This window comes from Pristiophorus japonicus, chromosome 1 (assembly GCF_044704955.1).
Source record: "Pristiophorus japonicus isolate sPriJap1 chromosome 1, sPriJap1.hap1, whole genome shotgun sequence".
NCBI lineage: Eukaryota > Metazoa > Chordata > Chondrichthyes > Pristiophoridae > Pristiophorus > Pristiophorus japonicus.
The window spans coordinates 242,882,588-242,909,256 of record NC_091977.1 but is presented as its reverse complement, the minus strand read 5'-3'; the positions used below and the strand labels follow the sequence as shown (position 1 = coordinate 242,909,256).

Sequence of the window (26,669 nt, the reverse complement as noted above, 5' to 3'; positions counted from 1 at the left end):
TGGTGCATTCTTGATGGCCTCTGTCTTGGTGTTGGTGGGTCTGATGCCGTCTACTGTGATTCTTCTTCCCAAGATCTCGACCTCCTGCGCCAGGAAAACACACTTCGAGCGTTTCAACCTGAGTCCCACGCGATCCAACCGACTAAGAACCTGTTCCAGATTCTTCAAGTGCTCAATGGTTTCCCGACCTGTAACCAGTATGTCGTCCTGGAAAACCACGATGCAAGGAACCGACTTTAGCAGGCTCTCCATGTTCCGTTGGAAGGTTGCCGCGGCTGACCGAATCTCGAACGGCATCTGTTATAGATGAACAGACCTTTGTGCGTGTTGATGCAGGTGAGGCCTTTCGAAAACTCCTCCAGCTCCTGCATCATGTAGGCTAAGGTCAGTTCCAGTTTGGTGAATGTCTTCCCTCCAGCCAGGGTCGCAAATAGCTTGTCTGCTTTGGATAGCGGCTACTGGTCCTGTAGTGAAAAACGGTTAATCATTACTTTATAGTCCCCACAAATTCTAACCGTGCCGTCCTCTTTAAGTAGCGGGACAAGTGGACTGGCCCACTCATTGAATTCCACCGGCGTGATGATGCCTTCTCACTGCAGCCTGTCCAGCTCAATTTCCACTTTCTCATGCATCATGCATGGTACCGCCTGTGCCTTGTGGTGGATGGATCGCATACCGGGAACCAAATGGATCTGCACTTTTGCCCCCGAGAAGCTTCCAATGCCTGGCTCGAACAACGATGGAAACCTGCTCAGAACCTGGGCACATGAGGCGTCGTCAATGGACAAAAGCACTCGGATGTCGTCCCAGTTCCAGCGGATATTTCCCAGACAGCTTCTGCCAAACAATGTGGGGCCATCCCCTGGCACAATCCATAGCGGGAGTTTGTTTACTGCTCCATCATAGGAGGCTTTGACTTCTGCACTGCCACTTACAGGGATTAGCTCCTTGGTGTAAGTCCTTAGTTTGTTGTGAATGGGGTTGAGCTTGCCCCACAGCCGGTCGAAGGCCTTTTTACTCATTATGGACTGACTCACACCTGTGTCCAGTTCCATAGACACTGGAATTCCGTTCAGTTCAACTTTCAACATTATCGGTGGACATTTTGTGGTGAATGTGTGTACCCCATACACTTATGCCTCCTCCGTACGAGTCTCCAATTCAGCCTGATCCACAGTGGATCTGTCTTCCTCTGCAATGTGGTTGTTTGCATGGTTTGCAGTTCACCTGCACATTGTTCTGCAACCGTTGTACGCATAGTGCTTGAAGCAGCATTGATGGGGCCGATGATCACCTCCATAGGGTCAACAAGGTGTTAACTGCCTCGCATTAACGATTGATGGCGGACTCTGGGTCATCTAAGCTCGAGCAGCAGCAGCTGGCGTGTACGTTCTGCCATGTATATTCCTGCTCGAAAACGACGTTACTTTGTGCACAGTTCTGGCTAAAACTTCTTTACTCTGCAAAATCTGTTTGGTGTTGTCGCTGGTGGACATAAATGCCTGGGCTATCGTTATGGCTTTACTTAGATTCGGAGTTTCAACAGTCAACAGTTTGCGAAGGATTTCTCATGGCCAATGCACAGTACAAAAAAGTCTCTCAGCATTTGTTCTAGGAATCCCTCAAATTCGCAATGTCCTGCAAGTTGTCTTAGTTCAGCGACATAGCTCGCCACTTCCTGGCCCTCCGACCGTTGACACATGTAGAACTGATATTTCGCCATCAAAACTCTTTCCTTAGGATTTAGGTGCTCCCGGACCAGCTTACACAATTCTTCATAGGATTTAGCTGTTGGTTTTACCGGAGCTAGAAGATTCTTCATGAGGCCATAGGTTGTTGCCCCACAGACAGTTAGGAGAATCGCCCTTCGTTTGGCAGCGTTCTCATCCCCTTCCAGCTCATTGGCCACAAAGTATTGGTCGAGTCTCTCCACGAAGGCCTCCCAAGCGTCCCCTTCTGAGAATTTCTCCAGGATACCAACTGTTCTTTGCATTTTTGCGCGGTTGTTCGTTACCTCATCGCCAATTGATGTGTTGATAATAAAGGATGAAACTGAGTACTGTGTACAATGAGCAAGAGTGACCTTAGCTCCTTTAATGAGACTCCAGAGTGCAGGTACCTTGTGGGTGGCCTACTGATATACCGTGCTCCCAAGGGATGCTGGGATCCCTTGGGACTCCAACAGGTAGGCCCTCTGATGGTAGTATAATACAGGTTAAAAGGGGTTAAATACATAACAATTACCTCTTTGACCAACCTTTTGATCAGCTGCCCTAATATCTCCTTATGTGGCTCAGTGTTAGGTTTTGGTTGATAACACTCCTGTGAAGCGCCTTGGGATGTTTTACTAAGTTAAAGACGCTATATCAATACAAGTTGTTGTTGTCTGCTGGACCTTCTACTAAGTGAGTGGATGTGAATCGGACCAATTCAGAGGGCATTATTTTCTGTTCCATCATACCAACCATAATCTTCTAAGGAGCCTGATCAGTAATGTGCACCTTTATCACCTTACTCCATCTATCATCATTTGTGTTTGTGTTTTCCACAGCTGGATTGGCATTAAATATCATTTGTAGTATTTATTTGCCTATTAAAGATGTTAGTGAGTAACTTAGCACCAGTATTATATTTTTTTCTGATTGGCTGCTCAGTTGTGAGTTGGTTTGTAATACTTTAGAGCTCTCAGTGGCATTAAACAAACCTGTGAGCTTCCTGCAAGTGGACTAATAGAAGTGAAAGAAAGAAAATAAGCTTTCTTTTAATGTACAAATTAAACCCCTTGGTGACCAAGACATTTTAATTTTTGTGGTTCAAAGAGGTCAAGGTGCATGATTTGATGCTGAAACATTTCCCAGTTTCAAGCCCAGGTCTGGGATGAATTAATCATTCTTACTCGATGCAGTGACAGAAACGAAAATTGGCTTCAGCTACCTTGGGTTCGGGAGGAGGGGAAAAATATTTGCTAAGATTCTTTCTGTTAAGCAACAAACAATAGCCCCTGCTGGTCAAATGCACCTACGTAATGCCAACCTCTATGTTCCAATAGCCAGCCAAAATTGATCATCTAGCTTTAACAGTGACTACACTCCAAAACTAAAGTAATTGGCTGCAAAGCGCTTTGAGACGTCAAGTGGTTGTGAAATGCGCTATATAAATTCATGTCTTTCAAGGCTTTCTTTATAAATGAAGAATGACCTTTGGCTTTGCAGCTCTGGGTTTTCAGCACCCATGAACAGTACCACAAGATAAATTGCTGCCTTTAGGATAGGAAGCAGATAGCAGAAAGAAAGAAACACTTACATTTATATAGTGCCTTTCACCTAGAGTACTGCGTACAGTTTTGGTCTCCGTATTTAAGGAAGGATATACTTGCATTGGAGGCTGTTCAGAGACGGTTCACTAGGTTGATTCCGGAGATGAGCGAGTTGACTTATGAAGATAGGTTGGACCTATACACATTGGAGTTCAGAAGAATGAGAGGTACTCTTATCGAAACATATAAGATAATGAGGGGGCTCAACAAGGTGGATGCAGAGAGGATAGTTCCACTCACAGGTGATAGTCTCAGAATAAGGGGCCACCCATTTAAAACTGAGATGAGGAGGAATTTCTTCTCTGAGTGTTGTAAATCTGTGGAATTCTCTGCCCCAGAGAGCTGTGGAGGCTGGGTCATTGAATATATTTAAGGCAGAGATAGACAGATTTTTGAGCAATAAGGGGTAATGGGGAGCGGGCAGGGAAGTGGAGCTGAGTCCATGGTCAGATCAGCCCATGATCTTATTAAATGGTGGAGCAGGCTCGAGGGGACATTTTGCCTACTCCTGCTCTATTTCTTATGTTCTTATGTTCACAAACTCAGGACATAACAAAAGTGCCTTACAATCAATGAAGTACTTTTGCAGCATAGTCTCTGATGAGGAGAAATCTCTTCACTCAGAGGATTGTGAATTTTTTGGACTTCTCTATCCCGAAAGGCTGTGAATGTTGAGTTGTTGAGTGTATTCAAGGCTGAGATAGATAGATTTTTGGACTCTAGGGGAATCAAGAGTCATGGGGATTAGATGGGAACGTGGAGTTGAGGCCATGATTGAATGGCGGAGCAGGCTTGAAGGGCCGTATGGCTTACTCCTGCTCCTAATTCTTATGTCCTTATGTGCTTATGTATTTGTATTACATCTCTCTCAATCATGATCTTAAATGTTAACCAAAAGCAATTTCACATATTGTATTGCGATAAAAGAAAAAAAGAAAAGAAAAATGCCTTTCCATAGCATCTTTCACAACTACTGGATGTCCCAAAGTGCTTCACAGCCAAAAAGGTACATTTTATGTGTAGTCACTGTTGTAATGTAGAAGACATGACACTCAATTTGCGCATAGCAAGGTCCCACAAACAACAATATGATAATGACCAGATAATCTGTTTGTGATGTTGGTTGATGGATAAATATTGGCCAGGACACTGTGGAGAACTCCTCTTCTCTTCAAAATAGAGGCATGGGATCTTTTACGTCCACCTGGGAGGGCAGATGGAGCCTTGGTTTAACTTCCTATTCAAAAGAAGCACTCCCTCAATATTGCACTTGACTGTCAGCCTAGATTTTTCTGCTCAAGTCTCTGGAGGGGGACTTAAACCCATAACCTTCTGACTCACCCACTGAACCACGGTTGACATCTAATGGAATATCGGTGGTGGGGCGTATAATGCGGGGTGGGTGGGCTGATGCGATATGGTTCATTTTGTGTTGCCCCTCCATGTTGAATTTCTGCCCCCGATGTCTTCAGGTGAAATTTGGTGGGTGGCCTAGATATAGTTACTGTACTGAATTGAAAACTACTGCTTTTAAGTGTTGAGCTAAGATCAGGAATTGGTTCCAAAGGAAAACACTGGGAAGTAACTTAGTACATTGGAATTCTAATACTTGGAGCAGGTATTCATTTTATTTGGGTTGACGGTATTAACAAATAAGGACTGGTATCCCATAGAAAACCCTGTGCTAAACAGAGCTCTTGCTGAGACTGATAGGCAAATGCAGATATTGACTTGGTATTTCATTCAGTACACCACGGTCAAGGAATCCAGCAAATATCCATTGAAAAGGACTCACTAAATTAATAATCAGGGAAGTGGGTGGTACATGTTTATCACAACATTGCTCATTCATCTGTGGCTCATGGGCTCCAGTCTAGTTCAAGCAGATGGGATGAAGGTCTCCATTCGCTGACAGCTGTACAGGTTCTGCTTCATAGGAATTCTCAGCGGAGGTGAGTCGCAGCACACAAACTACCTGTAAAATCACAGGCACTCAACTCGGTGACATTACTCTGAAAAATAAGCCGACAGCTTTTCAAATAGAAATGCTGCACTGTCACAGTAGGGAGGAGGTTGGATTATTTAAGGGTCGGGGGCTGGGGGGTGGTGTCACATCATGTTGCTGGGGAATTGATGTCAGGAGCTGTTCATTACAATCAACGTACAGCCTGCTGTATCTAACTGAAAGCCGTTTGATTGTATTGCAGAATGGAGAATTCCCCAAACTGTTTTTACTAACCCGATGAACACATGCACAGAAGAAAAAAAGAATAATTCAGTAAATAAAATTATTTTACATTTCATCAATCTTATTTCAGAGAGGGTAATAGACAAGATAATAGTAATGGCCAGTGTAGTTTCCCATTAATGAGACATACCACATCTCCTAATAAAATGACGACATATATTGATGCTATCTCTCCTGAATTTATAACTTTACTATATTGAACATTACCATGGAAATCCTTGATCTAAATTCAACAGTGGATAAGTGATTTAGAATATGAAGATTCGGCCCCTGGGACCTGAATTCAAATCTAATCTAAAGCAATGGGAACCAGTTTTCTTTGGTGACTGTTGTAAATCAGTTTGGGAAATCTTCAACTAATATCACAGCTCAGGATTTTTGGCCATTTTTAGATAAATAGAATTCAAAACCAAGCTGAGAGGTTATAACTATCAGGAAAGATTGAACAGGCTGGGGCTCTTTTCTCCAGAAAAGAGAAGACTGAGGGGTGACCTGATAAAGGTCTTTAAAATGGTGAAGAATCTGGATAAAAATATTTCACCGTATTTGAAGTTGAAGCTCGGTTTTGAAGGGGGTTAAATGCATAGTTGGGCTAGTAGGTGCTCAATGGTTTCTGATTGTGCATCTGAAACCAGTATCCTGGAGACAATGAGAGATAGTTGGACATTCCAGTGATCATTCACACTCATTCCCGCAGGCCGAACCCTGTCATTTGAACTCAGCCATTGTCAGTGCCAAGTTCGATTCATGGACTCCACTTTTGATGGTAAAGTAGCTGATTTTGTCTAAAAGCTAACACTTCAGTCAGGCTTTTTCTTCAGCAAAAAAAGAAACACAGGCACCATTAACGAGTCTCTTGAAACAGAACTGCTCTTTCACTCAGGCATCAAAAGATTGCGGAGGAAGATTGGTTCTGCACCAGGACTGTTGAACAGGATGCAGAAAGATAATAAATTAAGTAAGGTGGCCCACTAGTTTGGGGGTAACATGGCGATTTCTTTATTTTGTATTATTATCTGAGTCTGATCATACCTAGTGCTCCGCACAGTTCAATTTCCTGTGCAATAAAGCAGCTTACGATTTGAAGCAAACTCTGCCTCATCTAGTGTTGCCTTGGGAGGCTTTTGGGGAGATATAAGTACATATGTGAAAGACATAGAGATCCAGTTCAGATCTCCATGGACGCTTCATTGCTACACTCCCAGCACTGTACCAGCCCAGGGCAGTTTGAGTGGTGTAACAGAGCTCCCCCTAGTGGACTACTACTCTACCTAGTGAACTACTGTGGCAATGCAACTACTGATGTAAATACAATAAAAGGGTCACATGGCAAAATCATGTGATGACAGTTTTCTATTAAGAGCCATCTTGTGTGTGTGTTTCTTAGTGAGGTCGTAAGAATATATTTTGGTGATGAGGATTGGATTTCTGGATTTCCTAGCTGAACTTTTTGTTGGTGGATGTTCTTGCCAAACAACAGAGAGATGTTGAGAGGTTCTTTGTTTTGCAGAACAGCTAAAAATCCAAGGTAAATTACAAGCACACTTGGCTGAACTGTCAACGTTGCCAAAGTCCAGATCGTCGCGCCTATGGGAATAATAAGGCGCTTGGGTGAGTTCCATCATGACCAAGATACTTTCGGAGCATATGTGGAGCGGCTAGAAATGTTTTTCACCACGAACAGTATCGTCGAGGTCCTCAATGATGAAAACTGTAACTGGGTGATTTTAGAAAAGTAAGTGGCTATTTTCTTGACTGAAGCAGATCTCGAAATGTATGATAAAAGTAAAGAGCGAGAGTGCTGCAACGGAACTGGGAAGTATTTCCTGCAGATCCGGATAAATAACAAGGCAACAACACTCCATGGACCTGATTTGAATTCAATGCTAGTTGGCATCAAATTGACAATCTCAGAGAGATAGGGATGGCTAGTGTGTGAAATGGATCTCAGTCGGGGGTATACATTTCAGATTAGAATTAAGTCACTACATTCTGGAGAAGGGTCTCCAGCATTTCTAGCATGTTCTGTTTTCATTTCAGGTTTTCAGCCTTTTGAAGTACTTTTCTTTGTATCACTGGAGTTATGTCACGTGGTTGAAGCACAATAGAGGAAGCTTTATTATTCAGTGCTGTATTTGTTATGGGAGTACTTGGTGCTGACAATAGATGCCAAAAGTGGAAATCTCTTTCATTTCCCAACACTGGCATTTCTCACCATGATGCATCTGTAAGTTCACCTTTGTTTTTAAATTGAACTTTGACTTTCTTTTTAAATACCAGTGTTGACATCATAAATAAGTTTAAATCTGTAAATATTCAGATAAGCAATAATGATAATATTCATATGAGATAATGTTTACTTTTGTATTCTTTAAACACTCCAAATGGGGGACAGCTAGAGGAACAATTCATGGGTTGAAATAGTGCCGGGTGCTATTAGTGACCTTCTTAGGTCACCTTAGTTTCCTTTCTTCTATTAATGACAAACTCATTAATGCATTTTTATCAATATTGCACGGCACAATTTCATCTAGTTTGACTGAGGCGTTAATGTGTTTTAGGTGCTATTCTTAGATATTGTTGCGACAACGAGTGTCAACAAAGTGTTGCAACTTTTTCATCATAGGCAATCCATCAAAATCGAGGAAGACTTGCTTCCACTCCAAAAGTGAGTTCTCAGGTGACTGAACAGTCCAATATGGGAATTACAGTCTCTGTCACAGGTGGGACAGACAGTCGTTGAAGGAAAGTGGGTGGGGAGTCTGTTTTGCCGCACGCACCTTCCGCTGCCTGCGCTTGTTTTCTGCATGCTCTCAGCGACGAGACTCGAGGTGCTCAGCGCCCTCCCGGATGCTCTTCCTCCACTTAGGGTGGTCTTTGGCCAGGGACTCCCAGATGTCAGTGGGGATGTTGCATTTTATCAAAGAGGCTTTGAGGGTGGCCTTGAAATGTTTCCCCTGCTCACCTGGGGCTCGCTAGCAGCGTAGGAGTTCAGAGTAGAGCGCTTGCTTTTGGAGTCTTGTGTCAGGCATGCGAACAATGTGGCCCGCCCAACGGAGCTGATCGAATGTGGTCAGTGTTTCGATGCTGGGGATGTTGGCCTGAACGAGGACACTAATATTGGTGTGTCTGTCCTCCCAGGGGATTTGCAGGATCTTGCGGAGATATCGTTGGTGGTATTTCACCAGCGATTTGAGGTGTCTACTGTATAAGGTCCATGTCTCTGAGCCATACAGGAGGGCGGATATCACGACAGCCCTGTAGACCATGAGCTTAGTGCCAAATTTGAGGGCCTGATCTTCGAAAACTATCTTCCTCAGGCGGCCGAAGGCTGCTCTGGTGCACTGGAAGTGGTGTTGAACCTCGTCATCGATGTCTGCCCTTGCTGATAAGAGGCTCCCGAGATGTGGAAAGTGGTCCACGTTGTCCAGAGCCGCACCGTGTATTTTGATGACTGGGGAAAGTGCTGTGTGTTGGGGTCAGGCTGGTGGAGGACCTTTGTCTTACGGATGTTTAGTGTGAGGCCCATGCTTTCGTATGCCTCAGTGAAGATGGTGACTATGTCTTGGAGTTCAGTCTATGAATGTGTGCAGACGTAAGCTTCATCCGCGTACTGTAGTTCGACGATAGAGGTTGGGATGGTCTTGGATCTGGCCTGGAGACGACGAAGATTGAATAGATTCCCACTGGTTCTGTAGTTTAGTTCCACTCCAGCGGGGAGCTTGTTGAGTGTGAGGTGGAGCATTGCAGCGAGGAAGATTGAGAAGAGGGTTGGCGCGATGACGCAGCCCTGCTTGACTCCAGTCCAGCCGTGGATTGGGTCTGTGATGGATCCGTTGGTCAGGATCATGGCTTGCGTGTCGTCGTGGAGCAGGCAAAGGATGGTGACAAACTTTTGGGGGCAGAAGAAACAGAGGAGGACGCTCCATAGTCCTTCGCGGTTAACAGTGTCGAAGGCCTTTGTAAGGTCAAAGAAGGCCATGTACAAGGGCTGGTGTTCTTCCCTGTATTTCTCTTGCAGTTGTCGCGCCGTAAAGATCGTGTCCATTGTGCACCATCCACACTGTGACTCCGTGAGGAGCTCCTCAGCCAGGGAGAAGACGGTTGAGGAGGATTCTAGCGATGACCTTCCCAGTAGCTGATAACAGGGAGATTCCTCTGTAGTTGCCATAGTCGGATGTCCCCTTTTTAAAAGATGGTCACGATTACTGCATCTCTAAGATCTCCCGGCATGCTCTCCTCCTTCCAGTTGAAAGAGATGAGTTCATGCATTTGTGCCAATCGTGCTTCTCCGCCATACATTAGTGCCTCAGCGGGGATTCCATCTGCTCACGTTTACTTGTTCTTGAGCTGACGGATGGTTTTTTATACATTGTGCAGGGCTGGGGTTTTGCTAAGATGGTGGTGGGTAGCATGCTGTGGGATGGAGTCGAGGACACTCAAGTCAAAGGCAGAGTCTCGGTTAAGGAGATCTTAGAAGTGCTCCTTCGAGCGGGTCATGACTGCCTCGGTGTCCCTGATAAGTGTCTCCCCGTTCTTGGCCAGCAGTGGGATGGCGCCTTGGGTGCTTGGGCTGTATGTGGCCTTGACTGCAGTGAAGAATCCTCGCATATCATAGCTGTCGGCTAACTGCTATATCTCCTGTGCTTTCTCCACCCACCATCTATTCTTTAGGTCGCAGGTTTTTTGTTGAACCTCGGCCTTAAGCCGTCTGTAAAGCTGCTTTGCTGCTCCCAAGTTGGGTTGTTGTTTTAGGTTCCGAAATGCCCTGCACTTGCGATTTATTTGCTCTTGGATCTCCTGGTCATTCTCATCTAACCAGTCCTGGTGTTTCCTGGTTGAGTGACCGAGCGTCTCTTCTCAGGCACTGGTTATGGTGGCCTGGAGAGCAGACCAAGCGCTGTGGGCACTCTGCATCTTGGGGTCATCAAGGGTCACCAGGTTAGCACTCAGGCACTGTGACTTTTTATGAAAGGTGTGAACAACATGTTTAATGTTAAAGTGGAGTAAACTGGCATGTCTATCTACACACTTTGGGCTGGAAATTCAGCAACCTTGTGCTGGGTTTTTCAGCGGTATTTCACTGTATTAGGCGGTAAATGATATGGCGGGAATTTCCTTTAAGTCTTGCACAGGCGGTTTTGAAATACCGCTGGAGAGCGGACCGCTGGTGTGGAAGACTGGAAAAAGCACTTTTGCCCGATATTTGTCTCAGCGGTGACCCGTAGATGAAAAATAAAACGCCGAAGAAAAACGTGTCGGAGCAGCCCTTGGAACGGCGGTAGGTATGAAACCCTGCAAAAAGTTAATTTAATGTTTTTATTTTTAAATTCTTTTGCAGCGATTTGCTAGAAAAGGGTTTTGTGAATGTTTTGTGATTTTATTTTTTTGTTTTTTTTTTAAATTGTGTTTTCCCCACTCCCTAGGCTCAACTTGCAGCGGTATCGGCCTCGAAGAAAAGTTGCAGAAAATTTGCGGTTTGCGGCGCGAATCTTCGTGAAATGCAAATTTTTCCCATTCGGCACATTTTTTTCCATTTTTTCCCGAATGTTCAACTTGCAATCATAGCTTAGTCATAGCGTTTTTTCTCCGCCAAAAAAACGCTGTGACCCAAAACCGAATTTCTAGCCCATTTTGTATAATCTCCGACAGCTGCCATACAATACAGCCCAACGATGCAATTTTATTCTCTCCGATCAGCTAATAGAAGCTTGCTGTTAGAGATGGTTAGATAGTACACGATGGAATATTTCAGAAACTTATTTCCCAGTAATCAACTTTAGATGAAATTTTGACAATTTTATTGTCTTGAGCATCAACCCTGTGGAATGTTACTCACACTGTGTGAACCCCCAAGAAAGTAAACAAACAAGACACAAAAATGCTCTACAATCACCTGGATATGCATTTCAAGAATAATGAATAAAATAAACCAAGGTGAGCTCATTTCAAGGTCCAAATGATAAACACCTTGAGCTTCACTCTCATGATATCAACTGATGCCCTCTGAGATTATTTGCTTGTAATCGCTTGTGCCTTCCCTTTATTCTTTGTATATGTATCAATTGAGAAAGACATGCATTTATATAGCACCTTTCATGACCTCAGGATGTTCTAAAGCGCTTTACAGCCAATGAAGTACTTTTGAAGTGTATTCGCTGTTGTACGGTAAATCATAATGATCACAAAACATTAAAAGCTCCTTTTGACAACATCAGGAGGCATTGATACATGAACGTCATGAATTCAGGATGCAGTACACATCAAGTGACATTGTGAAGAAAAGTGACACAGAAACAGAAAAAAGACTTCCACAAATCTTAAAATGACATCAAAATGTTAAATACTAATGAATTTTCCAATGGTAAGACAGAGGGATATAGTGGCCCTGAAATTGCAGTTGGACCTGAAACATTTCTACAAAAGTACCTGGTGGTCCAGGAGGAGCCTATTGTTCCGGTGGGGAGGCCTTCTCTTCCCATGCTGCGAAGAGCGCTCCCATTCTCCAGGTTCCCATGTAGAAGGTGCAGTCATGCGTGACTGCTCAGCCAATCAGGTACTGTATTCCACAGCTTTCTCATTAATAGCAATGAGGACTCCGTATCTACGAATTCTCATTGCTATTAATGAGAAAAAAAAATGAAGACACTAAACATGTAATAAAAAATAAAAAACATACCTCACATGATTAAAATTAATTGAAATTAAAATTAATAAATACTGTATCTGAGAGAGAAAAAATTCTGAGTTTTTAAAAAGTTTCTTTCATTATGGTTAAAAATAAATGTAATTGGGCAGGGTTTTTAAAAATAATATGTGTTTTTTAAAATTAATTTAATTCTATTTTTGTATGTTTTTATATTCTTACGTCTGTAAAAGTAGGCTTCCCGCGTGCTTTTATCAGGTGCAAGAATTTTGAGGACATTTGCTGGGCAAGATATAGGGAAACAATGCAATCTTGCCCATGCAAATGTCCTTGCTCCCGAGATGTGGAGGATCTGTCAAGCTCCAGCTTGACAGATCGGAAAAGCCGGTTTTCAGCGCATGCGCATTGTACGCTGAAAACCGGCTTTTCCGATGCCTTCCCGGGTCCGTAGAAACTTTGTACAGACCCGGAGAGACAGGAATTTCAGGGCCAATATGTAACATTCAGTGTATTGTTTTGCTGCTGCAGTGTATGTGTGTGTTCCTTTAAGGCTATTAAGGAGCAGCGAGGCCCCCAGCCTGTGAGCACCAGCGGAGCAGGCCAGGGAGTGGAAGGGGCAGCGTGGCGGCCTGGCCCAGCAGTCTAAGCAGTCCCCGGCCTGTGAGCACCATCAGAGCAGGCTGGGGAGCGGAAGGAGCAGCATGGCGGCATACCACTCCAGGGTGCAGCAGGTGCGGGAGCAGAAGAGCAACGGCAGCGAAGAGGGCGACTGGATTGGACGTCACCAAGATCCAGGTCGCTGATTGGAGAGTGGGCAGGCACTTAAGGAGCGGCGAGAGATTGTAGAGGGACGTGATCGGGGCCAAGGAGAGGCGTGAATTTGGAGCCCAGAAGAGGCGAGGGCCCAGCGGTAGCACGGGCCAGCCCACACTGCGATATGTGTGCGCACTAGGTCCATGCAGCAGAGCTGGTCACTAGTCGTCTTGGTAAATCCTTGCCACTGGACCAAGACGTAGCTCTGTCAAACCCGTGTGGTGGCTAGTGCGCAACAGTCACCATATGTTAAAAAAATCCACGCACAGGCGTCTTCCACCTTCAAGATTTAGTTCAGGACCTGGAATATTAGGTCCTTCACTAAAACACCTGTGAAGTTTTTGGCGTGGAATCAAGTCATCCTCAATTCGAGGGATCGCCTATGATGATGATGATGATTAAGGTGCAATTCTTTATTCTTGAAGTCAGTGCGTGGGTCAATTAAAGTTTAGGCTGGCTCTCTTTTAAGAAAATAGTTTTGAAGTGTGACACTGAAAATAAATTTGCATATAGATAAGTGTGATGGACATACTGGGCCCAAGTTTCGGGCCGCGACCTGGACGCCCGTTTATCGCCCCACAAAGTGCGCCTAAAAAAAACTTACCTATTCTCCGGCTCCCTGTAGGCCCTCTGGAGCTGGGCACGGTGCAGCACGAGCTGTAGAGGGCGGAGTCAGGTCCCTGCGCTGAAAACAGTGCCGGGACCTCTGCACATGCGCGCTACAGTGGGCTTCCCCCCGCTACCCCCCCCCCCGGCGACCCAACCTCCGCTCCCCCCCCGACCCGACCCGACCTCCGTTCCCCCCCCCCGACTCGACCCGACCTCCGCACCCCCCCCCGACCCGACCCGACCTCCACTCCCCCCCCGCTGACCCGACCCGACCTCCGCTCCCCCCTCCCGACCCGACCCGACCTCCGCTCCCCCCCCTGACCCGACCCGACCTCCGCTCCCCCCCCCGACCCGACCCGACCCGACCTCCGCTCCTCCCCCGACCCGACCTCCGCGCCCCCCCTCCCCGCGACTCTCTCTCTTTACCCCCCCCCCCCCCCCGTGACTCTACCACCTCCCCCAACCTCCATGACTCCCCTCCCGGACCTCCGCGACTCTTCCCCCATCCCCCGGACCTCCGCGACTCTTCCCCCCCCCCGCCAACGACCTCCACGACTCATTCCCCCCCCCCCACCGGACCTCCGCGACCTCCCCCGAGACCCGACGCCACCTACCTGTAAATCCAGCCCGAAGTCTTCGGCTCGGCCGTTCAGCCTCCTTCTCTCCCTTCTCTCCTTTCCTTCCCTCCCTCCCCTCCCTCCATCCTCTCTCCCTTCTCCCACTCTCTACCTCCCTTCTCCTCTCTCCCCCTTCTCCTCCTCTCCCCGCCCTCCCCCTCTCCCCCCCTCCCCCTCTCCTCCTCCTCTCCCCCATACCCCCCTCCTCCTCCTCCCCCCCCACCCCACCCCATTTCCCCCCCACCCCCCCTTCTCCCCCCACCCCCCTTCTCTTCTCCCCCCCATCTCCCCTTCACCTCCCCTCCACCCCCCCTCCTTCTCCCCCCTCCCACCCACCTTCTCCCCCTCCCCGCTCCTCCCCCATTCTCCCCCTCCCACCCACCACCTCCCCCTCCCCTCGCTGTCAGAAACACAGACACTGACCGACAGAGAATGAGAGACACACACACACAGACAGACAGAGAGATAGAGACACTGACAGAGACACACTGGGGGGGCCATTCCAGCACGCTGTTGGAGGACTCCCGGTGCTGCAGTCGGTAAGTAGAAACTGTTTTATTTATTGATTTTTTTTTAAATTATTTTTTATTAATTTTTTTTGATTGATTTATTGGTTGATTTATTGATGTATTTATCATTTATTATTGATGATGACTCTTTATTTGTAAAACTGAATTGTTTAATGTTTGTAAACTTCCCTTTAAACCCTAGCCCCCCGCCCATTCCCTACACTTGATTTGTAACCTACGACTGATTTTCTAAAGTGTAGACAAGGTTTTTTCGAACGTACAAAAATCTTCACTTGCTCCATTCTAAGTTAGTTTGGAGTAAGTTTTCACTGCCTAAACTTTGAAAACAGGCGTAAGTGGCCGGACATGCCCCCTTTTGAAAAAAAAATTCTGTTCCAAAGTGAAACTGTTCTAACTGACTAGAACTGGAGCAAACTAAATGCCGAGAATTCAAATTTCTAATATACTCCATTCCAAACCAGTTGCTCCAAAAAATCAGGAGCAACTCAGGCCAAAACTTGGCCCCACTATATTATTAACAGATTTCCCATGGCACTTCTCACAGTAAGTTTGAGATATATGCTATTTTGTGTGAAAGAACGACTTGCATAGAATGCCTTCACCACCTCGAGACGTCCCAAAGCGCTTTACAACCAATAAAGTACTTTTAAAATGTAGTCACGTTGTATTGTAGGAATGTTGTAATGCTTATGTAAGGTCACAAACATTATACTGAATAATGCACAATTTTGCTGCTAAAATGTAGGGCTGCGAATTCCCCTACATCGGCGGGTCCATGGCAGGCGACATCGGTGCTGGGTCCAGCCTGCTGTCCAAAATTATTTTTTCCTGATTGAGCTTATGAAGGTAGCTGTCTGATGATGTCATTTGATGACTCTTCATAAGCCGGATTCCTTAAAGGGACCATGTGCAACTTACTTTTTACAGTTGTGCTGTCGAGTGCTGCAAATACTGACAGTCACTGCACAAAGGTGCAGGGCTGCACCCAGGCTCTCCCATCACTCCCTCCAGATGCTATGGAGGGAGCCACAGCATGCAGAGAGGTTCTCTTCCCTTCCAATGGGCGGAAGAGACCTCCTAAGGAGACCAACGCAGCCTGATTGCACATTGTACAGCAGGGTTGTCTTCAGGGGAACCTGGCTGCAGTGGCACAAACCTTTCAATGTTCTCAGTGGATTACGAAACGTTACTGCAAAACCACACTCAATCTCACCCTCTGTGCCACTCATCAAAATAAAAGAAAAAAAGACTTGCATTTATATCGCGACTTTCACAATCACCAGACATCTCAAAGCTCTTTACAGTCAATGAAGTGCTTTTGAAGTGTAGTCACTGTTGTAATGTGGGAAACATCGCAGTCTCATCACTCTGCCTTCCCTACCCTACTCCTGAATATCCTACTTACCTTTCACCTCCACCCATCCCTCTCTATCTAAATTATCACTTTCCCATCTCACTAGCCACCTCTCACACTCACCCTCATCCTAGTCCAATCATACCAATTAACAACACACAATTAACAACATGCAATGTTCATGTAATGTTTCTGTTAATGTAGTGTCAAACATTGAAACCTTTATTTTCAACACTTTGCATTCTTGGACAGATTTGTATGCACTTTTGGAAGTGCCTTAGTGAGTTGCAGTGAATGGTGAGACATAACAGTAATCCCAGCTGTGGTCATGAGTGTAAAAGGAATGGGTTGGGCATTGTAGGGATGCTTTAAGGTTTTGGTGTGTTGTGGTGCCAACCTGGTGCATCATGTAGCCGCCAGGGTGTACAGTGTCAAGTGAAGTAAATCTGGCCATGAAGTGGCCATCCCTGATGTCCCGGGCAGCAATGTGGTCGGGTGTTGGTGCCCTGTGTCCTGTTCAGCATCAGTTGATTGTGGAAAAGAATGTGCCTGGTGCTACTGGTGTTGAGGCTGATCTTGGTGGGATTCTGAGGACCAAGGTGAGATATCTTCAGGGGAACCAATGTTGATAATAGATAGCAGGTTAACTTGAGATGACAGAAGCGATCTGTCAATGGTGAGAGACATTGTTCCAATGAGGTAACACTGCATATAGAGTTTATTCCAAACACTTGCAACCAGTATAACGCTTAAATCTGTATTCCAAATGCAGTAAGCAACAGCTTCTGTGCTTGGAAATGAATAGCTGTGAGATGGGAGCTTTTATAGCAATTTGCAGCTATCAAGTAATGAGATGATTCCATGGTCATTCAACTCCCGATCTGCTTACTTGATGTGATCCCTGAGCAGTGTTAACCCTGTGGACGACCTCGTAAAATGTAAAGGTGAGTTGAAATGACTTCTTACTGGGCTGTTAATGACCTGAATTACCTCCCTCCGCCGCTGTGTGTTCTGACAAGCTGTCAAAAAAATGTTTTTGCTACCCGACCATTTGCCCGAAAAATTCCCCCCCCAAGGTGTGTGTTAATTTAATACTACCAGGTGTTAATTGCTCTCTATTCTCAATAAATGGTCAGTTCAGTCCCAGATTGAATTGGATTTTGTTCTCCTTGGTTTAATAAATGCATCAGGTCACAACTCTTAATGGGGAAGCAAACGGAAGCTGAGCTGAGGGAATTTTGCAGAGTGTAAAGTGGTGCGTCTGTTTTAGGCACAGGTCAGCAGCTACCAGCATTAAGGAAACTGGCTTTATTTTTTCACAGATTGTAGCAGCGTGTGATATCTGGACTACGACACCTGTGTGCTCACTCGTGTAGCAATTTTGATTTAAAAGTAGATCTGTACTGTATTCAGTTGGAAGAAACAAGATTTTCTAACAATAGGGCTGCTATGTCATGTAATGCACAATGTATTATCAGGGCCACTGGCTTACAGTGATGGAATAGATTCATTTTGTGTTTAAATGGTGCTTTTTGGGGATTGAATACAACACTTGTATTTTCTTTTACCAACTTATTGAAAGGATGCACTTCCAGGAGAGGGGAGGAGGGAGGGGAGGGGGGTGGGGCAGGGGTCAGTGTTTTGTAGCACTGTGGGTAGGTATTAGGGCCTACCAGTACCATGGGTGGAATATCCCCTGGCATGGCTGCTATGGGTGAGGTGGGGTTGGTTTGCGTTGAATGGGTGGAGGGTGGGGGTTAGAATGCATCAGAACTGGAGAGGGGAAAATTCCTGACGTGTGCTAAGAGGAACACATTCCTGAGGTATGATAGCACCAGGGATGATCTCATGTGTTTTGCAATTACAACAACAACAATTTGCATTTATACAGCACCTTTATCATAGTAAAACATCCCAAAGTGCTTCACACGATATTAGGACAAGAGGATATTAGGACCAGTGACTAAAAGCTTGTACAAAGAGGGAGGTTTTAAGGAGCGTCTTTGACAGGTCCTTACTATACAGTATAAATGTACACGAGGCCCATGCTTGAGAGAAGGTCAGTCTGTGACCTGTCCTTTATTCCTTAGCACTCAAGTGATGAAGGTGGGTGGAGCTTCCCCTTTTGTACATGAAGACCCAGGTTAGGAGTGTCTCCCACCAAGTGGTCATTGTTCTCACAGATTACAACTTAGATCAGATTATACATGGGTTACAATGCTGGTTGAATACATGACATCACCTCCCCCCCAAAGTCTTATTGGGATCACAGGTTGATTCTCTCTGGTGGTTTACGCTCTCTTGTAGAGCGCCTGAGTTGGGGCTCCGGTTGTTGGGCGCTGGCCTGAGTGTCTGCTGTTTGCGGTGCCTCAGGCCTATCCAGACTGCCCACAGTGATTGGGCTCTCCTCCCTTTGGTTCCGGTGTTCGGTCACCTGTGGTGGAGTGAACTCTACATCGTGTTCTTCCTCTGCTTCTTCTATGGGGTTGCTGAACCTCCTTTTTGTTTGATCTACGTGTTTGCGGCAGATTTGTCCATTGGTAAGTTTAACCGGCAGAATCCTATTTGCCTCTTTGGCAATCACAGTGCCTGCGAGCCATTTGGGCCCTGCAGCGTAGTTGAGGACAAAAACAGGATCATTTACATCAATACATCGCGCCCTCGCATTCCTGTCATGGTAGTCATATTGTGGCTGCCGCCTGCTCTCGACAATTTCTTTCATGGTGGGGTGTATAAGGGATAATTGGGTTTTGAGCGTCCTGTTCATTAGCAGCTCTGCGGGTGGAACCCCTGTGAGTGAGTGTGATCGGGCTCTATAGGCCAACAGGAGGCGTGATGAGCGTCTTTGTAGGGAACCCCCTTGGATTCTGAGCATCCCCTGTTTGATTATCTGCACTGCTCATTCTGCCTGGCCGTTTGAGGCCAGCTTGAACGGTGCCGTTCTGACATGGTTGATACCATTTCCTGCCATGAAGTCCTGGAATTCAGTGCTTGTGAAGCACGGGCCATTGTCGCTGACCAAGACGTCCGGTAGACCGTGGGCGGCGAACATTGCCCGTAGACTTTCGACCGTGGCAGAGGATGTGCTTGAATTTAAAATGTCACACTCGATCCATTTGGAGTAGGCGTCTACTACAACCAAAAACATTTTCCCATGAAAGGACCTGCGTAGTCCACATGGATGCGTGACCAAGGCTTGGTGGGCCATGGCCAGGGGCTAAGGGTTCCCTGGGCGCATTACCCAGCTGGGCACATGTGTTGCACCTGCGAACACAAAGTTCCAGATCTGCGTCTATCCCTGGCCACCAAACGTGTGACCTGGCAATTGCCTCCATCATGACAATGCCCGGGTGCTCATTGTGGAGTTCTCTGATGAACACCTCTCTGCCCATCTGGGGCATGGCTACGCGGTTTCCCCACAGTAGGCAATCATCCTGAATCGAGAGTTCATCCCTGCGCCTGTGAAATGGTTTAAATTCCTCAGGGCATGCCCTGTACGTGGCTGCCCAGTCCCCATTCAGGACACATTTCTTGACTAGAGACAATAGCGGGTCTCTATTTGTCCAGACTTTAATCTGACGGGCTGTCACGGGTGAGCCTTCGCTTCCGAAAGCTTCAACAGCCATGACCATCTCAGCAGCATGCTCGGTAGCCCCTTCAGTGATGGCTAGTGGGAGCCTGCTGAGTGCATCGGCGCAATTTTCGGTGCCCGGTCTGTGCCGAATTGTATAGTCATAGGCGGCTAACGTGAGTGCCCACCTCTGTATGCGGGCCGATGCGTTTGCATTTATTGCCTTGTTGTCGGCCAAAAGGGACTTAAGGATTTGTGATCTGTCTCCAGCTCAAATTTCCTGCCAAATAGGTACTGGTGCATTTTCTTTACAGCATATACACATGTGAGCGCCTCCTTTTCTACCATCACGTAACCCCTTTCTGCCTGGGACAGACTCCTGGAGACATAAGCTACCGGCTGTAACTGACCCTTGATATTGACATGCTGCAACACACACCCGACACCATAGGATGACGCATCGCACGTTAACACAAGTTTCTTACATGGGTCGTATAGTGTTAACAGAGTGTTGGAACATAACAAATTGCGTGCTCTATTAAAAGCCCTTTCCTGGCTGTCCCCCTCGACCCATTCGCGACCTTTGCGTAGGAGCACATGTAGCGGCTCGAGCAGCGTACTCAATTTGGGAAGAAAGTTACCAAAATAGTTCAGGAGCCCCAGGAACGAATGCAGCTCCGTCGTGTTACGTGGTGCTTGCTGGATCGCTTCCATCTTGGACGCAGTAGGGCTGATCCCGTCTGCTGCTACCCTCATCCCCAGGAATTCTACCTCTGGAGCTAGGAAGATCACTTTGCCTTTTTCAGTCGCAGCCCTACCCGGTCCAATCTGCATAGCACCTCCTCCAGGTTGTGGAGGTGTTCTTCAATATCGTAACCCGTGATGAGGATGTCGTCCTGAAAAACCATCGTCCCTGGAATCGACTTGAGGAGGCTTTCCATATTTTGTTGGAAGATCGCGGCGGCTGAGCGAAACCCAACGGACATCTGTTGTACTCAAACAACCCCTTGTGTGTCGTGACGGTGGTCAGCTTCTTCAACTCATTCGCCAGCTCCTGGGTCATGTAAGCTGAGGTCAGGTCCAATTTTGAAAAAAGTGTGCCACCGGATAGCGTTGCAAAGAGGTCCGCTCTCGGTCGCGGGTACTGGTCTTGGAGTGACACCCGATTGATGGTGGCCTTGTAATCGCCACATATCCTGACCGACTCACCGCCTTGAGCACCGGTACAATCGGGCTCGCCCAGTCACTGAATTCAACTGGCGAGATGATGCCTTCCTTCAGCAGGCGGTCCAATTCGCCTTCTATCTTTTCCCGCATCATGTACGGCACCGCTCTGGCCTTGTGGTGTACTGGCCTGGCGTCCAGGTTTATGTGAATCACTACCTTGGCGCCCATGAAAGTGCCGATGCCGGGTTGAAATAGTGAGTTAAATTTGTCCAGGATCTGTGAGCATGATACTCGCTCCACAGAGGAAATTGCATTGACATCGCCCCATTTCCAGTTCATGACAGCAAGCCAACTCCTCCCCAGTAGTGCGGGACCGTCCCCTGGGACAATCCAGAGTGGCAACCTGTTCTCCAAATCTTTGTCGGTCATGACTACCTTGGTGCTGCCTAGCACCGGAATGATCTGCTTTGTGTAAGTCCGTAACTGTGCGTCAATTTTGGCCTCCTGGCCTTGGACGTCCACAACTTTTCGAACTGTTTGATACCCATCAGAGACTGTCTGGCCCCCGTGTCTAGCTCCATTGATATTGGGATGCCATTGAGGAGCACTTTCATCATTATCGGTGGCGTCCTGGTGTATGAACTGTATACGTGCTCTACATGAACTCGCTGAACTTCAGCTTCCAGCGATTTCCCCCAGCGTTCATTTCTGCAATTTCTGCAAGTATTTTGCTCATCTCTGCAAACTCCGGCTGAGTGTGTGCCTCCACGCCTCCAACATGAGCTGTTGTTGGAAACAAAAGGTCCCTTGCCAGTCCATCGTCCCTGACTGCCCCTGTTATTGTCCTTGAGTGCACCATTAACAGGTGTTGATGGCCCCTCTACTGGTCGCATTGTCCCTTGCAATGGCGTGAATCGCCGTTCAGCTTGCCATTGTCTCTGTCGAACTCCCCCTCTGGGTTCAACTACATGTTGGGGCATACCCGATTGCCCCTGTCTGCCTGGAGAACTGTGTGCTGCTTTAACAATGTTGAATCTCTGTCCCAACCATTCCTTAACACAGTACCTCTCGTCTGTTCTGCTAGTGGCCATGCTTGCATGGTTTAAATCCCAGTTTCTCGTCGCCATTGATAGGTCCTTACTATACAGTATAAATGCACACGAGGCCCATGCTTGAGAGAAGGTCAGTCTGTGACCTGTCCTTTATTCCTTAGCACTCCAAGTGATGAAGGTGGGTGGAGCTTCCCCTTTTGTACCTGAAGGTCCAGGTTAGGAGTGTCTCCCACCTAGTGGTCACTGTTCTCACAGTGTACAACTTAGGTCAGATTATACATGGGTTACAATGCTGGTTGAATACATGACAGTCTTAAAGGAGGAGAGAGAGGTAGAGAGGCGGAGAAGTTTAGGAAGACAATTCCACAGCTTCGGGCCTTGGCAGCTGAAGGCATGGCCACCAATGGTGGTGCAACTAAAATTGGGGATGTGCAAGAGGCCAGAATTGGAGGAAGGCAGAGATCTCGGAGGGTTGTAGGGCTGAATACTATGGAGGATGAGGGCTGTATCTGGAAGCACCATGAGACGGACTCATCATCTGGAGCTTTGGGATGGGATGGGATGTCCTGGACTCTGCCAGCCTGAGAAAATTGGGAAGTTGAATCCAGAAGTCCATGATAACTTGACAGTGTGATCACAGGTCCCAGTAATATTCAGGAGGAGTCTGGCATCTGGAAACATTGAGGAGGGAGGGGGTGTGGGGCGAGGTGAGTTAAGTGTTTCAGCCCTGAAGAGGATTAGAGGCTCTAAGCCCATTCCATTACCCATTAGCTTTTTTTTTACATTTCTCAAAGCTCAGGATCAAGTAGCACTGGAAAAGTAGTCCTGTGAGCTGAACACTGAGCTGGGTGTGGGGATTCTTGCAGTATTTCAGGGTGTTGGGGCTAGGGTATGACAGAATTGGATTAGTGGATCCAGGAGGGACTGGCCAGATAAAGAAAGGAATGGAAAATAAGAGGGACAAGAACAAAAAAGAGACACAAAACAAACATATTAATGGCAAGTTTATTTTTTATTTTGAAACCATTGCAAGTAGCAGTCATATTTTCACAGCTGCTGAAGTCATTGTAAAGTCAAAGAAGTAAAATTACCAGCCGATCATTCCAAGTAGGATTTCCTTCCACTCCCGTAGGAGTTCCCTCCACTCCCAGTCGGAGTTCCTTCCACTCCAGGTATGATTTCCTATTTCCCCCCACTCCCAGTAGGATTGCCCTCCATTCCTACTGGGAGAGGAGGGAAATTGGAAATCATACTTGGAGTGAAGGGAACTCCTTCTGGGAGTGGAGGAAATTCCTACTGGGACTGGAGGGAACTGATACTGGGAGTGGATGGAAATTCTACTGGGATTATGCTCCACTCCCAATATGAGTTTTAATGATTGTCTCTTCAGCTATTGGCAATCAGTTCTGTTCATCACTAAAATGGTGGTGCAACAGGCTGCTGCAGCCTGTTTTAACTTTGAAAACTTCCTTTATTTTTTTATTAAGGACTTCACAACAGTGGCCTGCGTACCACCCAGGGCCCACCCTTCACGTACTACCCAGGGCCCACCCTTCACGTACCACCCAGGGCCCACCCTTCCCGTACTACCCAGGGCCCACCCTTCGCATACCACCCAGGGCCCACCCTTCACGTACTACCCAGTGCCCACCCTTCCCGTACCACCCAGGGCCCACCCTTCCCGTACTACCCAGGGCCCACCCTTCACGTACCACCCAGGGCCCACCCTTCGCATACCACCCAGGGCCCACCCTTCACGTACTACCCAGGGCCCACCCTTCCCGTACTACCCAGGGCCCACCCTTCCCGTACTACCCAGGGCCCACCCTTCCCGTACTACCCAGGGCCCACCCTTCCCGTACTACCCAGGGCCCACCCTTCGCATACCACCCAGGGCCCACCCTTCACGTACTACCCAGGGCCCACCCTTCCCGTACTACCCAGGGCCCACCCTTCCCGTACTACCCAGGGCCCACCCTTCCCGTACTACCCAGGGCCCACCCTTCCCGTACTACCCAGGGCCCACCCTTCCCGTACTACCCAGGGCCCACCCTTCCCGTACTACCCAGGGCCCACCCTTCCCGTACTACCCAGGGCCCACCCTTCCCGTACTACCCAGGGCCCACCCTTCGCATACCACCCAGGGCCCACCCTTCACGTACTACCCAGGGCCCACCCTTCCCGTACTACCCAGGGCCCACCCTTCACGTACTACCCAGGGCCCACCCTTCCCGTACTACCCAGGGCCCACCCTTCGCATACCACCCAGGGCCCACCCTTCCCATACCACCCAGGGCCCACCCTTCCCGTACCACCCAGGGCCCACCCTTCCCATACCACCCAGGGCCCACCCTTCCCGTACTACCCAGGGCCCACCCTTCCCGTACTACCCAGGGCCCACCCTTCCCGTACTACCCAGGGCCCACCCTTCCCGTACTACCCAGGGCCCACCCTTCCCGTACTACCCAGGGCCCACCCTTCCCATACCACCCAGGGCCCACCCTTCGCATACCACCCAGGGCCCACCCTTCCCGTACTACCCAGGGCCCACCCTTCCCATACCACCCAGGGCCCACCCTTCCCGTACTACCCAGGGCCCACCCTTCCCATACCACCCAGGGCCCACCCTTCCCGTACTACCCAGGGCCCACCCTTCCCGTACTACCCAGGGCCCACCCTTCCCGTACTACCCAGGGCCCACCCTTCCCGTACTACCCAGGGCCCACCCTTCCCGTACTACCCAGGGCCCACCCTTCCCGTACTACCCAGGGCCCACCCTTCCCGTACTACCCAGGGCCCACCCTTCCCGTACTACCCAGGGCCCACCCTTCCCATACCACCCAGGGCCCACCCTTCCCGTACTACCCAGGGCCCACTCTTTCCAGCCCCAGGCCAGCCCTGCCAGCTGATCTGTGATAGGTGATGCAGTGACCAGGCGATGCACCTCATGGGCGTTAACGGGAACCATGGCGAGAATCAGGCGTTCAGGGCATTTGGATCAACAGCAGTGGGACAGGGAATGCAGACTGAAGCACAGACAGAGCACCTCCTACAACCTTTGTGACAGATGCAGTTTGCCGATTTTAACTAAGTTGTGCTTGTTTTGCAAAAAGGTGACACCTGGGGTATGAGGCTGACTTGCAGCGGAAAAATCTCACATCCCGGATTATCCCAGTGCTGATAGCTCTATTTGAGTTCTTATTATGCATTAAGTCCATTGTTACTGACGCACAGTGAGGGGTTTGACAGGTTGTCAGCCTGCCACGTGTTTTGAACACAGTGCCTCTTCTCGACTTCCAATCATATTATTTTCTTAATGCTAGTTCATTCAATGGTACAGTTTCCAACTTCTTAAGTATAAACCCTTTAATATGACACTATACTGGAATGGGAAAAAAATATATTCATTCGGCAAAAATCGAACGTGCTTCCCAGACGTGCATAAACTGATTCTAAAGCTAGCCTCTAATAACTTAAGAAGCTTAATATTTTATGAAGGCAGGTAAATGACTCAGATTTTTTAATACTCGCTCATTTCCTATTCAAATAAATAGGTATTTGGCCCCCTAGGCTGTAATGTACATTAGACTTAAACTGACTGAACTAATCAATGGCTGCTCTCCTGTACAACATTAGAAAGTTAGGAAATTAGTCAAATCTGCCCCATTCAGGCAAACCAGGAAAGGGAGAGTGAGAAATGCAGTGTCAGCTGTGGCTGAGTGGTAGCACTCTCGCCTCTGAGTCGGAAGGTTCCACTCCAGAGACTTGAGCACAAAATCCAGGCTGACACTCCAGTGCAGAACTGAAGAAGTGCCGTCTTTCAGATGAAACGTTAAACTGAGGTGCTGACTGCCCTCTGAGGTGGACGTAAAAGATCCCATGGCACTATTTTAAAGAGCAGGGGAGTTATCCCCGGTGTCCTGGTCAATGTTTATCCCTCAATCACCATAACTAAAAACATATTGGGCCCAAGTTTCGGGCCGCGCCTAGAACGGCGCAGCCCCTAATGGACGCCCGTTTTTCGCGCCACAAAGTGCGCCTAAAAAATACTTACCGATTCTCCGGCTCCCTGCAGGTCCTCTGGAGCTGGGCGTGGCGCAGCACGAGCTGTGGGGGGCGGAGCCAGGTCCCTGCGCTGAAAACTGTGCTGGGATCTCTGCACATGCGCGCTACAGTGGGCGCGCATGTGCAGTAGTTCCAGGCGCCCAAAACTGTGTGGGAGGGGCCCGAAGCACGCAGCCCCCTAGCCCTGGCCGAATGGCCTCACTGGGGCTGCGTGGATCAGGCTGCACCTCCCACGCCCAGCTCCTGCTCCCTCCCGACCTGACCCGACCCGACTCCCCCCGCCGGACCCCACCCCCCCGGACCGGACCCGACCCGACTCAACTCGACTCCCGCTCCCCCCCCCCCCCGCCCCCAGACCCGACCCCGCCCCCGGACCGAACCCGACCCGACTCGCGCTCCCCCCCCCGGACCCGACCCCACCGCCCCTGGACCGGACCCCGGACCCCGGACCCTGGAACCCGGACCCGACCCGACCCCCGGCCACCTACCTGTAAATCCGGTGCTGGGGGCGGGCCCCACCCGAAGTCTTGGGCCCAGCCGGGTCCGGCCTGTTCAGCCTCCCTCTCCTTTCTCCTTTCTCCTCTCCCCCCTCCCCTCGCCCCCTCCCCTCTCCCCCTCCCTTCTCCCCCTCCCTTCTCTCCCTCCCTTCTCTCCCTCCCTTCTCTCCCTCCCTTCTCTCCC

The 26,669-nt window shown here is 48.3% G+C and overlaps 1 protein-coding gene across 2 annotated transcripts in view; it reads left to right on the top strand.

Annotated features, from left to right (window-relative positions):
* lingo2 (leucine rich repeat and Ig domain containing 2) overlaps positions 1-26,669 on the top strand; it is a 903,690-nt gene that overhangs the window by 456,169 nt on the left and 420,852 nt on the right. Inside the window, exon 1 of one of the 2 annotated variants that reach the window (XM_070871031.1) lies at positions 7,243-7,299. The exons of the other annotated variant lie outside the window; for it this stretch is intronic. The gene's annotated coding sequence lies outside the window, so the exon portion shown is untranslated. Of the gene's footprint in view, positions 1-7,242; positions 7,300-26,669 lie in introns of those variants that run through there. 2 annotated transcript variants of the gene reach the window in all.